This window comes from Canis lupus, chromosome 2, assembly GCF_011100685.1.
Source record: "Canis lupus familiaris isolate Mischka breed German Shepherd chromosome 2, alternate assembly UU_Cfam_GSD_1.0, whole genome shotgun sequence".
Taxonomy (NCBI): domain Eukaryota; kingdom Metazoa; phylum Chordata; class Mammalia; order Carnivora; family Canidae; genus Canis; species Canis lupus.
Genome location: NC_049223.1, coordinates 40,700,409 through 40,714,225, shown reverse-complemented (window position 1 = coordinate 40,714,225; position 13,817 = coordinate 40,700,409).

Here is a 13,817-nt window from a genome sequence, read left to right as displayed (position 1 = left end):
GCTGCATTATGCCTCAAAGCAATTAACATTCCTGTGACATGATGGTCCTTTACTGGGATGTTTAAAGGGTAAAAAGACAGGTGACAAAAGATGGCTGGGCAGGAGGATTTTGTGGTTCGGGTGGAAGCATGACTACAGCCTGAGATTGATAGATACCCAAATGGCAGCCATTGGAGAGCATTGGCTGACTCAGTTAGTTCTGCTAGAAGGTGCCAGAAGCTTCAGTAACATTTGATTTGTGTTTTGAAGGGTGAATGGAGGGTTACTGGTTAGAGAGTAAGGCAGTCCAGATTTGGCGATTGGAGGCATATAAAAACATAATACTTGGGGAGCAACATTAAGTTTAGTGGGACTGGAGCATGAGGAGATAATGGGAGTGAGAGAGGTTGGGGAAAAAGATCTGAAGAACCACATATACTGTGGAAAGTAGTTCAAAGTTTAAACACTGTGGCAATGGGAAGCCCTCGGATGTGTTAGGCAGGGAGGTAGATCTCATTAGAGTTGAAGGCTACTCTGTACTCTTTACATAAGACAAAACTTTATTTTCTAGTGATCTGATATGCAAATTATTCTGTTACTAGAAAGATGAGTTCTCTTGTGACAAGAAAATTCTTCTTAGTTATAAAATAATCAGATCCAAATACAATGTCTCATATTTAGAAAGTTCCCGATTATTTGTTGAATTCAAGTCAGTGTCCAGTTTTACCTGGCTTGCACTTGTGCCAGCACAGTCACTTTTACTGTTTGCCACAGATTCCTGAAGCATTCTTCTAGATATTATCTTTAGAAAGACCTTCTATTTTATTTTTCAATTTTATTGGATGGATGTTATTTAGGGTTTATAAACTGCCTTTACAAATTCTGTAAACTCGAGTTCATGATTTACTTAATAACCTGTTGCTGCAGTATTTGTCACTTGTCTACAGTGGGGATAGCACCATGCCGGGAGGCACAAGGATAGACAAACCCATCCCTGCTCTTGAGGTGCAAGTGTTCTGATGCGTGTACAGTACATATTAACACCGTCTTCACCATTCAGCCTCTGACCATGACATAATGTAATTGAGAGGAAAACATCCTAAGATGTAACGGGAATATTTAATTTCTGGTGTCCAAAATAAAGGGTAGATCTAATATAAAATTACCCCTCTTACATACTCACTAGAAAATAATTAACTGAAGAAGAGAGAGAGAGGAAAAATGGGTATGAATTAAATCAGAGAAGAGATGAACATTTATGGCTCCTACTGTGTATACACATCAATGTGCTAATTTATTCCACAACATTCAGTGAGGTGTGAATAATATAATTGCTTTCCAGAAAACAGGCAGAGTAGAACATTGTCGTTGAGAAAAATATCACCAGTGTCATACAGACCTGAGTTTGTTTCCTGACTCCACCACCTAGAGCTTCATGCCCTTGGGCAAGCCATGGAGACTCTGAGAGTTTTTTTCTTAGTCAGTACAATATGGATGATAGTAGTATCTGCTCCCAAGGAATGCTGCAATGATTAAATGAGATGATGCATGAAAGCGCTTAGTGCAATGCTCAGTACAGAGGAGTACCTAATAATCATATTATTATTGTTATTATTACAATGAATATCTCTCTTTTGTACAAAAAAAGTGTGAAATATTCCCTCATCAGCACTGACTCTTGAAAGATCACTGCTGCAGGATATGGTTACAACACTGAACAAGGTAGATACTTATTTTAAGGAGCTCATCCTACTAAAGATGCAGTCAGGTTAGCTGGCAATTTGAATACAGGGTGATAGGGGTATGATATGAGAAGTTAGGATGCTCCATGAGCACATAAATGAAGTACACAGTCTAGTCTAGGGGTGTCAACAAACAGGTCACAGAAGAATAATAGCCAAGCTCCGTCCTGAAGGTGGAGTATAAGTATGTTGTGCAAAGGGAAGGGGAAGAGAGTGTTCCAACCTGAGGGAACAGCATGTGCAAAGGTGAGAGAGAGCAAGTTCTATTAAAGGAAACCAGGAAGCTTTAGTATGGAAGGTTGTGAAAGAGGAAGACACTACACAGAGCAAATAGAAAGTGCCAAATTCTGTATACAACAGAGACAATGCCATTTTATATCATCTGCATAACAAATCCATAAATTATGTGGTTTTATCCTCTGTTTTCAGAACAGAATGCAGAAACTCAAGTGATTTAGATAAGTTTCCCAAACTTCCATCTCTGGTTTACTACAGAGTCAGTATCCTTTCCATTAAGCTATAGGCTTCCTCTCTGTATGGTGTATGCATATGTGTGATGCAATTTTTAAATAGATTTTATTTATTTATTCTAGAGAGACAGAGAGTGGAGGAGGGGAGCAGGGGAAGCAAGACAAGCAGACTCCACTCTGAGCGTGGACCCTGATGTGGGGCTTGATTACATGACCCTGAGATCATGTCCTAAGCCAAAACCAAGAGCTGAGCCACCCAGGTGCCCTGTATGATGCAACTTTAATCCCTTCTATATCATAATGATTAAAAATACAACTTCAAAGAAAGGACATTCCCATAAAGTTGTTTTGAAGCCACAAGATTCAAACCTGGCTTATCTAATATCAGCTCCTCAGATGATTTGAGAAAACCATCTGTGAACGACAGCTCATAATATACAAATCATTTGATTTCTTAAGTAGTTTCTGTGTATTATAAAAAAAGAAAACAGGGACACTTGGGTGGCTCAGTGGTTGAGCCTCTGCCATTGGCTCACGCTATGATCCTTGGGATCGAGTCCCACATCGGGCTCCTTGCAGGGAGCCTCCTTCTCTCTCTGCCCGTGTCTCTGCCTCTCTCTCTGTCTCTCATGAATAAATAAAATAAAATCTTTAAAAAAAATAAAAAAGCAATCAGACAGTCGCATCTTGACTTTGTTCTCTACATCATGAGTTTGCGCCTTATCCTTATGAGGGATCAGATAAAGTTGTGGCAGGGAGGGGAAGGAGTGATCTTATTCACCTATGAACAATTTAATTGGACCCCAACTTGCGCACACACACAGCACATGTGTTAGCATAGCCCAGAGCAGGTGGGCGGAACAAGCAGCAGACTTGATATTTACTTAGAGAACAGAGCAAATGAACAAGTGCTTATCTGTCAATTCCTTCGCCTTCCTTTCTGGTAGTGCTTTTCTAATAGGGTTGTCTTTGCAATGAGCTGCCCTTACATCTGACCGGGAAGCTAAGGGAAGGATATGAAACTGTGCTCTAACACTGGAAAATACGTCTGATGAAATTATATTTCTTTTTTTTTTAATTGTCTAGGGCAATATTTAAAAATATATGAATGGGTAAATATACTTTTTCATCTTTAGGATGAATGTTAAGTTTCATTGGATTAATGTATGTATTTTGCCCTGAAATCTTGTACCTGAATTTGCAGAGTTTGGGGAATAGAGTTTTTCCCCTAGTGAGATTGACCTTTTTAGATGCAAACTGTTTCTCCATCTAGCCTAGCCACGCTGTAATTAGAGATATTTTCTCCTAGGATTTCACGAATTTTTATAGTTTGGAGGCTATTTCACTGAGAAGTTTAGAAAAGGCAAATATGAAACAATTCAGGATACTAGTCATAGTAGGAAATTATGAGGTATCTTTAAGTGTCCCTGAAATTAAGGGTAAAATGCCATCCTTCTCTCAAAGCACATCTCCTTTCAGCGCATACCCAAGAAAGGGTGCTGTGGTCCTCCATAGGCGCCTGCTTTGTTTTTCTAAAGTTATGTTTAATTCTTCATTCTGTACATTTCTGGGAGTGACTTGTAACAGATTACAACATTAAACTATAAAAGAATAATGGAAGAAAGAGAAATTGCACATTTTGCTTTTGATAGATCCCAAAGTAGGCCACACCTCAAAATTAGTTATATTCATGAAGCATTACTTCTAAATCAGAATTTTGCTTTGCAGACTCTTTCGTTGTATGGTTAGCAGTCATTTCAGATATACTTCATCTTTATTTTAGGGTGCCCAACCTGTGATGAGTGCTGTTAGTCATTTGGCTTCTCTAGAGAATGGTTCAGAACCTAGGGGGTGGTGGTAAAGATCCAGCATTTTGAAAGGAGCCTTTTAGAAGGACCAAATAGAGTGTCCTGAAGTTGAATTACTAAAGCAATTTGAGTCTATTTGTCGTAGTCAAAGAGGTCTCTTTTCAAAAACTCTGTAAATTGTTCAGATCAGCATGACAGAGTTCACAATGACTTAAGAAAATTTCAAGTGTGAAACAGTGTACCCTGATGTACTTAAAGTCCACATGATTTTAGTGAAAATCATTGGTTGTATCTCCCTTGCTCTAAGTAGCAAACAATTAAAAATGATAGTAATAATAGTAGTTGAAAGAAGAACAAGAGACTAAAACTACCAATAATAATAACAGGTATTTATTTAGTGCTTTCTATGTGCCAGGCACTGAGCCCAACACTTTATTTGCACCCTCTCGTTCAACACTTAAAAATGCTAATTTTTCAGTCCAGAGTAGTGGAACTTACAGAGATCAGACATTTGGCCCAGAGTCACAGGACAGAAGCCCAAGTAGTGTGGCATCAAGGTCTGGGCCTTTGGCCACTACACAATTCTTGATCCTATAGGACAGTCACAAATCTGGAATTAGGATAGTGGAGTTCATTTGTCATCTGACACACTCTCTGGGTTTAGCTCTGCACCTGTGAAGATGTCATTAGCTCTTCCTGGGGATTGGACTTGCCAGCTGTTAGAGATGGGACAGGGTAGTTCCCATGCTTCTGTCCAGTGCTGCTGTTCTATGACCATGGATACTGTTGTATGACGTATGGTAAGGGTGACCAACCATCTCTGTGTGTCGACAGTTGAAAGGGTTACTGAAATGGGGACTTTCAGTGCAAACATGGAGACAGTCCAAGGCCAAACCTGGACTGGGTCACCTACTATAATACCTGATACATTTACTTCATTACTGTGGGCATTTGTAGGAGAGTTCTTTGAATTCCTTTGACTGGGGCTTTATGTTTCTTAGATAAAGTCTTGCAGAACTAGAGCATAGGATATAATATTTGAAGGGACTTGGGCATGCTTTTCCCTCCCCATGCATGTTATTCTCGACAAAATATGTTGGGATAGTTTCACCTACCTTTCCTTTCTCTTCAAAATAGTGAGCTAAAAAAAAAACAAAAAACAAAAAACAAAACAAAACAAAACAAAAAAAAAAAACAAAATAGTGGGCTAGTTTGTTTTGTCAAACTTGCCTTTTCATCAATACTTGTGGAACGCATGCTGACAAGATGACAGCAGTTGTAATCCATTTGAAATTACCTCCACTGATTGAAGGGAATGGTTATGTAATAAAGATAACTTCTTTTTATTGAACACCTACTTGTGTAAAGGCACTGCGTATATGCGAACTGAATGTTGACAGCAGGGATTCTGGGTAGCTATTATTATCCACACTTTAAGGATCAGGAACCTGAACTATTTCCATCAATCTGGGCACTTGAGGCAGCAAGAAAGAACATTTCAATGAATTTCAGCATGTAACAAAATGTACATATGAAACCACAATTTTAAATAACATAAACTACAAAATGCACCTGTTTATATCCAGTATATATTAGAAAATCTTTAACTCCAAGTAAAAACAATACGCGCAAAGCTTATTTTAAAAATGTAATGAGGGATCCCTGGGTGGCGCAGCAGTTTAGCGCCTGCCTTTGGCCCAGGGCGCGATCCTGGAGACCCGGGATCGAATCCCACGTCGGGCCCCCGGTGCATGGAGCCTTCTTCTCCCTCTGCCTGTGTCTCTGCCTCTCTCTCTCTCTCTCTCTCTGTGTGACTATCATAAATAAATAAAAATTTTAAAAAAATGTAATGAGTAATTACATTTTAAACAGTGTAATGACACTGTTTCCACAGTGCCTAAAAACAAAACTACAAAATTATGGAAATATGGCAAACATTTACTGTATGCTTACTATGTGAATTTAATCCTTGCAGAAACAGAATACAGAATCTAAAGTTTAGCCAGATTAAATTATGTGACTAAGAACCATGGGGGAACATTTCAGAGACCATATTGGAACTTTGGTCAATCTGATGCTACTTGGGTATGATATGCAATACTTAGGAGTTTGAAAACTGGATTATCAGTTCAATTTTCCTACCTTTATTTGGGTATTATGGTAAATACGATCTCTATTTCCAACTTATTTGTCAGAAAGTCATCTTTCTTCCAACTACAGAGAGTTAGATAAACTTTTTCTTCTTAATTAATTATGTGATTTAATATTTTACTCTCACTAGACACTTATGTATCCTCTGCTGCCCAGTTATTCTCTTTCTATGTTGTTCTTTTGCATTAAAAGAACTGAGTGTCACCCAAACAGTAACGAGTGTTGAAGAAGTAGCACATTATATATCAGCTAATGAGGTCTGGTTTCTTCCACATATATGGAGTCATTGATAATTCTCAAATCCTTTTAAAAAAGAAAAGAAACCAGTTCGGTTCTAGACTATTCAAATTATTGGTAGTTAATTTGCTGGTTAGTATTAAACAGTTTTTATTTTGCATAAATAAAAATTTAATCAGAAACATAATTATAGTTAAGTTTGCATAATTTATAGCAGATTCAAATACTTGTAAAAGTATGGGTATGCATACTATTACCATTTTAAAAGGATCATCATACTAGCATAAACATAAATATCAATAATCGTACTTTGATCTAGAATATTTTCATTAATAATTCCTTCCACCATTCCTACGAGAGAAGGAGGGACTTATTCCAACTTCTGAGATAGAAGTTAGAGAGATTAAATTACTTGCTTTTTAATAACTGTAAAAAATTGTAATTAGTAAATTAAAAAATTGAAAAATAGTCTGGAGCACATCTTCCCAAGACACAGCATTCATTGAGCTTATTTCTCAGCTGAATTATGAAGTATTGACAAATTTCATGTTATATTTATATTTTAGAGTGGCCTCTATCACAGAGACCCTACATTTAGGTCCAGTTCTTTATATCTCTCCATAAATTCTTGGTTCCTTTTTAATTTTTATATTTGTCACTACTTTTTTATAATACATTTTTAGGAGAATAATGATAATATACATTATATAATACAATTCACCTTTTAAAAATATTTATTTATTATTTTAATTCTAGTATAGTTAACACACAGTGTGATATTAGTCTTGGTTATACGATGTAGTGATTCAACACTTCCATACATTACCCAGTGCTCATCATGACAAGTGCACATCTTAATCCCCATCACCTATTTCACCCAACCCCCCAATCTCAACCTCCCCTCTGGTAACCCTCAGTTTGTTCTCAAGTTAAGAATTTGTTTCTTGGGCAGCCCCAGTGGCGCAGCGGTTTAGCGCCGCCTACAGCCCGGGGTGTGATCCTAGGGACCCTGGATCGAGTCCCTGCTTGGAGCCTGCTTCTCCCTCTGCCTGTGCCTCTGCCACCAACCCCCCCCCCGGTGTCTCTATGAATAAATAAATAAAATCTTTAAAAAAAAAGAATTTGTTTCTTGACCTGTCATTGTCTTTTATTTCCTCTGCTCCTTTGTTTTGTTTCTTAAATTCCACATGTGAGTGAAATCCTGTTGTCTTGCTCTAACTTACTTAGCATCATCCTCTCTAGTTCCATCTATGTCATTGTAAATGGCCAGATTTCATTATTTTTTATGGCTGATTAATAATCCATTGCATATATCCATTATATCTATATCTATATATCTATATCTATCTCCATATATACACACACACTCTTCTTCATTTATTCATCTATGGATGGACACTTAGGTTTCTTCCACATTTGGCTATTGTAAATAATGCTGTTATAAACATAGGAGTGCATATATCCCTTTGAATTAGTGGGTTTTTTTTTTTTTTGTATTTTTTAGCTTGATTACTGAATCATGAGGGTAGTTCTATTTTTAACTATTTGAGGAATGTCCATACTGTTTTCCAGAGTGGCTGCACCCGTTTGCTTTCCCACCAAGAGTCAAAAGGGTTCCTTTTTCTCCATATCCTTGCTAACATTTGTTGTTTCTTGTGTTTTTGGTTTTAAGCATTCTGACAGGTGTGAGTTGATAGCTCATGGTGGTTTTAATTTGCATTTTCCTGATGATGACTGATGTTGAGTATCTTTTCATGTGTTTGTTGGCCATCTGGACGTCTTCTTTGAAGAAATGTCTGTTCATATCTTCTGCCCATTTTTTAATTGGATTATTTGTATTTTGGGTATTGAGTTGTATCAGTTCTTTGTATGTTTTGGATAGTAACCCTTTATCAAATATATCATTTGCAAATATTTTCTACCATTCAGTAGGTTGCCTTTTAGTTTTATTGACTGTTTCCTTTGCTATGCAGAAGCTATTTATTTTGATGTTGTCCCAATAGTTTATTTTTGCTTTTATTTCCTTTGTCTCAGAAGATGTATGTAGAAAAATGTTACTATGGTCAAAGTTAGAAATCTTATTGCTGTGGTCTCTTCTAGGATTTTTATGGTTTCAGGACTCATATTTAGATCTTTAATCCATTTTGAATTTATTTTTCTGTATGGTGTAAGAAAGTGGTCAAGTTTCATTCTTTTGCATGTACCTGTCCAGTTTTCCCAACACCATTTACAGAAGAATCTGTCTTTTTTGCATTGAATATTCTTTCCCCCATTGTTGAAAATTAATTGACTATATGATTGTGGGTTTATTTCTGGGTTTCCTATTCTGTTCCCTTGTTCTATGTCTATTTTTATGCCAGTATAAAGTTTTATTCCATACTGTTTTAATTACTAAAACTTTTTAATATAACTTGAGGTCTAGAATTGTGATATCTCCAGATTTGCTTTTCTTTTTCAAAATCGCTTTGGTAATTTGAGTTTTTTTTATGGTTTCATATAAATTTTAGGATTTTTTTGTTCTAGTTTGTGGAAAGTGCTTTTGGTATTTTATAGGGATTGTATTAAATATGTAGACTGTATTCAATAGTATAGACATTTTAGCAATATTTGCTCTTCCAATCCATGAACATGGAATGTCTTTCCATTCAGCTTTTTAAAATTTGTCATTTGATGAATTTTTGACAAATATATGAATTCATGTTCTGTTAGTTGTTTTTATCCTTTACACCTCTGTGGTAGATACCAGTTCTCTTGACCTGGCATTCAATCTACAGTTTTTTCATCATTCTGTAGTCCATACTTTTTCTGTAAATGGTCAACTAGTAAATATTTTAGACTTCATGGGGTGTATGGTCTCTGACACAACTATTCAACTCTATGTAGTATATAAATACCCACAGACATGTAAGTATATAAACAAATGAGTGAATATTTTCCAATAAAACTTTATTTATGGACAGTAAAATTTAAATTTCTTTTTTTTTTGGTGAAATTTAAATTTCTTATAGTTTTTACATATCACAAAATATTTTTATTTTTTGAATTTTCCCAATGATTTAAAAATGTGAAATCCAGTTTTAGTTCACAGGCCATACCAAACAGGTGATGAGGTGGATGTGGTCAGTTTGCTGACCCATACTGTCATCTGAAGAATCATGAAATTACAAAACTTCAGAATAATATCTGGAGAGCATCTTATCTAATGCTTTCTTTCTTTAATTATATATAGAAATGAAGCCTAAAAATAGCAAAGAACCCTAAATGGTTTAAAGAAATTATATGGAATGTCAGAGAGTCTGCCCTGGTCAACTAATAGTGACTGACTGCAGTACTGTGTTGGGAAGGAATGTCAAGTCCAGTTCAGACCTCTTGGGAGAAAAATCGTGTTGTGATTGATTGATGTCTGCCTTGAGTGCTACAGTGGAATCACAGTGAGTGGATATTTAACCTATGTAAATTCACTTATTTATGCTCTGCTAAAGAGGGGGAATTGGTTAAAGGAAAGGACAAGAAGCAGCAAGACTATATGAATGGGAGTTTCAGAATAAGAAAGTGAATAAGTGAATAAATAACTGCAATACTGCAGGCTTTTCTGATTGCCATTCCACTCTATGAGTATATTCCTTAAGTGTGAAAAGCTGGATAGGAGTATCTTGTTCCCTTAAACATAACTCCATATGGAGAGTGAGTCTAGGCTTTAAAATACCATTTTTTAAATTGCAGTAAATCTTAGAGGCAAGACGCCCACTTAATGTAGTGTGTGTGTGTGTGTGTGTGTTTAGATTTTATTTATTTATTTGAAAGAGGCTGTGGGGGAGAATCTTAAGCAGACTCTGTGCTGAGTGCAGAGCCCAACACAGGGCTTGATCCCACAATCCTAAGCTCATGACCTGAGCTAAAACCAAGAATTGGTCATTTAACTGACTGAGCCACCCAGGTGCCCCCAAAGCAGTATGTTTTCATAAGGGAAAGAAATTTGGCTTTGTTGGATATTTTGAAACATATTATAGTGGTTCTCATCTGGAGCTTTCCTAAGAGCAATTCAACTTGATGCATTTTTACCTTATGTGATGTACTTAGACCCCTCCCTGATGAAAGATGTGTCTCTACACTAGGTCACAAATTTGACATCCTCTAGCAAGCCCAAGGTAGCATTGGGCTTTAAAAACTCAGCTTCGGGATCCTTGGGTGGCGCAGCGGTTTGGCGCCTGCCTTTGGCCCAGGGTGTGATCCTGGAGACCCAGGATCGAATCCCACATCGGGCTCCTGGTGCATGGAGCCTGCTTCTCCCTCTGCCTGTGTCTCTGCCTCTCTCTCTCTCTCTCTGTGACTATCATAAATAAATAAAAACTTCAAAAAAAATTTAAAAAAAAACTCAGTTTCAACTTTACTTAGTAGCCTCACCCACAGGACACAAAGATTGAAGACTATGTCAAATGGTTAAGGAAGGATGCTTCATTTGTCACATCTAGAAGAAATTGAATCAATTTATTCCATTCCTCTGAAGTTCCAGAAGGACTTTCTATAATGATGTCTTTACTTATTCTTTTTTTTCTCAGACTTTGATATTTGGAGTAAAGGAATAGTCAGCAGGGCGAAAGAGTATTCTTTACCTTTCTGATAACTTAATTGATGTTCAAACCATTAGCTTGCCTTAGTCATTAAAATGTCTGTGCTAAGTATTTGCCCTTGTAGCCACCCTAGGAAGAAATGGGACCAGACAAACAGAAGCTCAACTGACAATCCTGAACTCCAGTAGTAGAAGTTGAGGTCCTTGCCCAGGGTCAATGTCAGTCTACACCTGGTTTTTGGCCGATGCCTGTACTGATCACAACTTATATAGATACAAGTTACATTGCCATTTTGTCTTGCTCAGCACAGTTTCTGTCATAGGGAAGTTGGTTACCCAACAGATATGGAACTCATATAAAGACAGATATAAATTCAAAATATCATTCCCCTTCTTGATCCCAGTTTTTTTATATATATATTTTTAATTTTTATTTATTTATGATAGTCACAGAGAGAGAAAGAGAGGCAGAGACACAGGCAGAGGGAGAAGCAGGCTCCATGCACCGGGAGCCCGACGTGGGAATCGATCCTGGGTCTCCAGGATCGCGCCCTAGGCCAAAGGCAGGCGCCAAACCGCTGCGCCACCCAGGGATCCCTTGATCCCAGTTTTAAATATTTATATAAAGCCTTGGGAAAGTACAGAAGCAGAATATCCAGGTAAAAATTGCAGTTTTAATCACAGATTAGAAAGACCTGGCTTTATTCAATTTTTGCCTTATGTGCTGATTATGTTCAATATTCTTATCTGTGGCACAAAGAGAGTATTGTATCTGTCTCTTTTGGCACAAGAGGGCTGCAAGAATAAATGATATACGGTGCTTCAGTATAATTCCTTAATTAATTGGTATACTATGTAAAAATTATGATAATACAATTATTGCTTAATCACGATGATTATTTGTGGTTTATGACAGATAGGCTTATTTGCACCAATTAGTTCTAATTTACCCAGCAGATACCCTTTTCTTCTTACAGCCTGTAACTATCTGCTAAATACACTCTTCCAAATTATTGGTTGGGTAAGAACAAAAAATCCATTGCCCTGGCTGTATATCAACTTGATGATATGGCACAAATAATCTTTGTGTTATAAATAGTTTCCTTTCACTCCAGATGCAACTAGAAAGTCAAAGAAAATAATGTTATAGATGAAGAGAAGCATTCTTTCCATTTTCTGGAGGGAACACAGTACTGCCAGTGTTTAATTTTCCCCCCTCTTTCCTGACTTCCACCGGCACTGCCTAATTATACAGCTCTGATAATTTTCCACGGTGATTTGGTAACATGTGAAAGGTTACATTTTTCTGGCAATAAAGAGACATTACAGCTGTTCTTTAGAAACCTGAAATTTTAGTCATTTCTGATTTTGTCCTCTGGAAAGTTAATGCTATATGGGTCAAGGGAAATATCTTTTTAGAATCTTAGTTTTAATTTAGTTTTTTTTTTAATTGTGGTAAAAACACATAACATGAGATCTACCCTCTTTTTTAAAAATTTTTTTAAATGATCTTTTTTTAAAAAGATTTTATTTATTTATTCATAAGAGACAGAGACAGAGAGAGAGAGAGAGAGAGAGAGAGAGGCAGAGACACAGGCAGAGGGAGAAGCAGGCTCCATGCAGGGAGCCTGACGTGGGACTCAATCCCGGGTCTGTCTCTAGGACCAGCCCTAGGCTGAAGGTGGCACTAAACTGCTGAGCCACCCGGGCTGCCCGAGATCTACCCTCTTAAATATTTAACTGTATAGGTGCAATATTTATAGCTATAAGCACAGTGCTGTACATCAGACCCCCAGAACTTTTTTTATTTGCATGACTGCAATTCTGTACCCATTGAATAGCAACTCCCCATTTCCCCCTCCCTTAGCACATGGCAACCACTATTTCACCTCCTGCTTCTATGTCTTCAACTACTTTAGATATTTTATTTGAGTGGAATCATTCAAAAGAATCTTTCTTTGTTCTTATTTCTCTTAACATAATGTCCTCAAAGTTCACCCATGTTGTACCCAATGATAAGATTTCCTTTTTATGGCTAACTAATATTCCATGGTGTGTATATACCACATTTTCTTTATGTATCCATCTGTTGCTAGACATTTAGGGTAGATTTAGTTCTTACCTACTATGAGTAATGCTACCCTGAACACAAGAGTGCAAACATCACCTCAAGACCCTGATCTCAACTCCTTTGGATAAATACCCACAATTGGAATTGTTGAATCATACTTCTGTTTCTGTGTGGAAGCTTTTAAATTTGATGTCCCACTCGTTTATTTTTGCTTTTGTTGTCTGAGGTTTTGGTATCCTAAGCAAGAAACCATTGCCAAGACCAATGTCATGAAGCTTTTCCCTATGTGTTCTTCTGGGAGTTTTATAGTTTCAAGTCTTACATTTTTTAATCTATTTTGTCTATAGTGTAAGATTATCATCTACTTTTATTCTTTGCATGCAGATATCCACTTTTTCCCAGCAGCTTTTAGTTTTTTAAAAATATTTTATTTATTTATTTATTTATTTATGAAACAGAGAGATATGAATGGAGAGAGCATGAGTGTGGGGAGAGGCAAATGGGGAGGGAGAGGCAGGTCTCCCCTACCTGAGCAGGGAGCTCCACACGGGGCTCTATCCCAGGACTCTGGGATCATGACTGGAGTTGAAGACAGATCCCCAACTGAATGAGCCCACCAGGTGCCCCCCAGTACCTTTTGTTGAAGAGATTTTTCTTTCCCCCTTATGTCATATTGGCACCATTGTATATGCAGAGGTTTATATTTGAGCTGTCTATTCTGTTCCATCCGTTTGTATGTCTGTATTTTTGTCAGTATCATTTTGTTGGGATGACGGTGGCTTCTTAATT